Raw genomic sequence first — 4,620 nt, forward strand, 5'->3', positions numbered from 1 at the left:
GGGAGGCCTGGCTTGCTGCAATTCATGGGGTCGCAAAGAGTTGGACACGACTGAGCGACTGAACTGAACTGAACTGAACTGAATACTCTCTCGGCTTGGATAAGTAAATTTATCTACTGAAGCATTGAGTTCATTTTATAATGTCCCATAATGGATTTAATACTGATACTTTGAATTAGATTTTTAGGTATGGCATGTTTTTTCTTTAGCTGCTAATGGAACTGGGAAGATCAACTGTGATTTCAAAACGGAGTCACGTTAAAATAGCATGTGTATTGTAATACCTGTGGATTTATGAGAAATGGTAAAACAACAGATAAAAGATTGCCTAAGACTGGAATATGTGATTGCATAATTTTCCTTAATAAACATCTGTAATTCTTATTTTTTTTATTATAAATATCATGTGATGGAGGGGGATTCAGAAGCTGTAAATTATTTGCAGTATTGCTTTATAAATACCATTTTAAAAATAAAAATTTATTGTCTTCAATGAGCATATTCACTTTTTTTCCCTTCTTCTTAATCATTCTCTTTAATAAGTTAGGCTGTATTCTTTGAAGTTCAGAGTTTATTCTTCAAATGTTTAAGACTTACTTTTTTTTTTTTCTGTCTGCTTACCTCTACTAGGGTTCAAAGATGAGTGGAAAACTACTAGACTTTCTTTGCAGGAGGTTTCTGTTTATAGGCCATCCAGTGTCCCCCTCCGCCATCCCCCTATCTATCTGACTTTACTCTGACATTCCAGACTTATGAAAAAGCATGAGGATCTTGTAGACTTCGCTTCCAGAGGTTCTGTTGCTTTTTGATAATTGATTCTTTTAGTTCAACTGATAATAAAAAAGGACAATAAGAAAATACTGCAAGCAAATTATTTCTTTATTACTATCGATGATGACAATACAGTATCCTTTAAACATCATCTGAGGGAAAACAGGGAGCCAACTCTTGCCCACTTTGCTGCTTTTCTTACTGTAATTATGGAATTATCTAGATAGAAGTTAGGGAAGTCCTTCAGAATTACTGTAAGTTGAATAGTACACAATGATTACTTTTGGACAAATATAACTTTCAAAAGCATATTTTAATTTTAATTCCTTATCCTAACATCCCCAAAATCATTTGGTCTGCAGACAGTAGAACTGTTAATAAGCAAAAATATGAAATCCATATAAAAAAGGAAAAATATAATGCTTTTATAGAAAATAGAAGGCAATTTATTCTTGTTTTAGAAAAGCAATTGATATTGAAAATGCTACAACATTGTGGTTGTAGGTTATACCACCAATTGTTATCCCAAGAGATGGAATTCGACTAGGAGAGAAAAATCCAACTTCACTAATATCTTATGTGTCAATTTTTCTGTCTTCATCAAAGGTCCCTGGTTTAATAACTGCTTAATTGCTATGAATTTTACCGATCTTTCCCACCTTTCCTATTTGCTTTGCAAATCAATACAAATTCCCCTTCTCACTGGCAGTTTCTTTACATAGCATTTATTTCACTTTACCCAAATATTTGCTATTTTCTTTCCCTGTTCTCACTTCTCTCTTTTTTCACCATCTTTCCAAGGAAGTAAGATTACTTACTTGCCTACCACTCAGGCCATATATTTTCTTCCCTGCTCTCATTTTTGGCTGATGTGTTCTCAAAGATAGATCCTAGGTCACCAGTTTCAATAAAGGTTTCTATTCTGGGTATCTGGTTCTTTTGATTACTGACTTCTTAGATTCATTGACTAGTAGGGCTGAGAGTCCTTCACTGGATGGACAACAAACCTGGGAAAAAAGTATTGTTTAAAGGGGAAAAAATTGGACTTAGAACCAGATAAGTTGTCAGAGTCCCAACCAGTAACTACAAGGTTGTTACATCAGTTTCCTTACTTTCAAATGATTATAGAATCTTGTTTGTATGGTTGTGAAGGCTAAATGAAATAATATGTGTAAAATGCTTAGCACAGATTTTGAATCACTATAGTGGATAAGTATCTATTAACTTTCAAAAATGGGAAGATTGCATTTTGCTGAAGAGTCCACAGGCTGAAGATGATCTAGGGTCTAAGGTTCATCTAAGGCCTGTTTATCCAAGAGGAATGGTCTTTTCCAATCATTCCTGTAAAGAGTCTGCTGCTGATGCAGGAAATGCAAGAGACACCGGTTCGATCTCTGGGTCAGGAAGATCCCCTGGAGGAAGAAATGGCAACTCACTCCAGGATTCTTGCCTGGAAACTTCCATGGACAGAGGAGCTTGGCGGGATATAGTCCATGGGGTTGCAAAGAGTCAAACATGACAAAGCACACACACATACACACACACACCTGCATAGAATCACATAAAACATGACTTTAAGACAAATAAAGTGTGACATGTCCAGACAAAAAGGAGAGAGAAAGAGAATAGATGTAAGACTTCACTTTGGATTTCTAGCCAACTAACAGAAATGAAGGAGACATTATTGGATATAAAATGAATTAGAATTCTTAAAAAGGAGCCTCAGGGAAGCTTATTTGCACAAATCTCTTGCCACTAAATGCAAAGAGGTTGAAAACTTCAATTTTTTGAAAAACTTCATTTTCCAACCTGTTTGAAAAAACCAGAAAGAATTAGAATAATTACATCAATTTATATGATTCTCATCAACAGGAAGTTACTAATTAGTTCCTGGTTGGAAAATTATGAACTTGGGGAGAAGACACCTTGCTATTTTATTTACTTTATTTTTTAATCTATGCTACTGCTATCGCATTTTATTATTTATTTATTTATTGCCACACAATGAGGCATATAGGATCTTAGTTTCCAGACCAGGGATCAAACCTGTGTGCGCTATATTGGAAGCACAGTCTTAACCACTGGACCACCAGGGAAGTCCCATCATTTTACTTTACTGCTTGTAATAGCAAAGGGCTGGAAGGAAGAGTCCAATGTGAGCTGCTGTCTTCAAGAAGATAGGTTTTAAAGTGCTCAGAATAAATTAATTTCATAGCTTGAAATTCTGAAAGAGAAAATGTTTCAAGAGGAGAGGTAAACTTTAAAATGTTCTAATTCTAATCACAGATATTATCAATTCTAAAATAAAGGGAGATGAATATTTATAAATGGTATCTCTATAATGAAGTTATAGAAATAAAATAACATAACATGTTTAGACTTTGGAACCAGGCTGTCTAAGTTTAAATGCTAATTATTGCATTCACTCATGGGAGATACTGTCAAGTTAACCTCTCAATGCCTGTGGGTGAAAGTGAAAGTATTAGTTACTCTATGGTGTCCAACTCTTTGCGACCCCAAGGTCTATAGCCCACCAGCCTCCCCTGTCCACAGAATTATTCAGGCAAGAATACTGGAAAGGATAGCCATGCCCTATCTTTCTAAGAAGGAGAGGATATACTTTTATCTACATTTTAGGGTTTAGTGAGAATAAAATGAGAACTTACCAGAATACCAAGTTTCATATGTAGAAAAAAATAAATTATAGACATTACTATTAGTTGTCTGCTTCATTTCTATGTCTTCCTATTCACAACACTGACCAGGCAGAGGACCTGGTTTATAGAATAGATTTATTCTGCCCTTTTTGTACAGTCATTGTAAGCAAACAGCCTGTGGTAAACACTGGGAAGCCTCAAGGTATTACTTAAAAGAAAAAGTAATAGAATACAAATAGCAAAGAATGTTACAAAATTACTAAATATATGCTAAGATGGTCAAAAGGGGGACATAACCCAATAGAGCAGGGTCATACAGACCATATTTTTTCCATTAAAACAATATAATGAACTAGAAAAGAATAAACATTATATTCAGTAATGTAACATTGAGGGATTAAAAAAAGGGCTGATTTAGTCTCATTTTTCTTGTAAATTATCTGATAAGAATAATCTGCAGAAGGAAATAGATTGGAATGAGCACAAACTCAAGATAAAGAAATACTGAATAAACAAATATCTCTGGTGCTTTAAACAGATAAAAGTCTTAGATTTAGAATAAATAATATATGACTTGATCAAGTTTTTTACAAAAATGTGGACATTGAAAAGGTTCTGGAAAACTGGAAAAAAAAAAATCCTAAATATCCTCCAGCATTCCAAAAGGAAAAAGTGAGTTCCACACTTGCCAGTATTGTGTTTGTGTGTTAAGTCGCTTCAGTTGTGTTTGACTTTTTGTGATCCCATGGACTGCAGCCCTCCAAGCTCCTCTGTCCATGGGATTCTTCAGGCAAGAATACTGGAGTGGGTTGCCATGCCCTTTACCAGGTACCAGTATTAATAGTGGTGATAACAGTAATTGTGGTGAGTGAGTGAAAGTCGCTCAGTTGTGTCTGACTCTTGGCGACCCCATGGATTATACAGTCCATGGAATTCTCCAAGCCAGAATACTGGAATGGGTAGACTTTCCCTTCTCCAGGGGATCTTCCCAACTCAGGGATCAAACCCAGGTCTCCCACATGGCAGGCAGATTCTTTACCAGCTGAGCCACAAGGGAAGCCCAAGCATACTGGAGTGGGTAGTCTATCCCTTCTCCAGTGGATCTTCCCAACCCAGGAATTGAACCAGTGTCTCCTGTGCTGCAGGCAGATTCTTTACCAACTGAGCTAGGAGGGAAGCCCAGTAATGTGGT

General features: G+C 36.0%; 1 non-coding gene across 1 annotated transcript; it reads right to left on the bottom strand.

The window, feature by feature from the left end:
- Nucleotides 1-3,506: 3,506 nt before the first annotated feature.
- On the bottom strand, nt 3,507-3,625 carry LOC120859950. The gene has a single exon (XR_005720197.1). It is a non-coding gene; the product is annotated as a small nucleolar RNA SNORA51 (small nucleolar RNA).
- Nucleotides 3,626-4,620: the final 995 nt, after the last annotated feature.

Source organism: Oryx dammah, unplaced genomic scaffold, assembly GCF_014754425.2.
Source record: "Oryx dammah isolate SB20612 unplaced genomic scaffold, SCBI_Odam_1.1 HiC_scaffold_2, whole genome shotgun sequence".
Classification (NCBI taxonomy): domain Eukaryota; kingdom Metazoa; phylum Chordata; class Mammalia; order Artiodactyla; family Bovidae; genus Oryx; species Oryx dammah.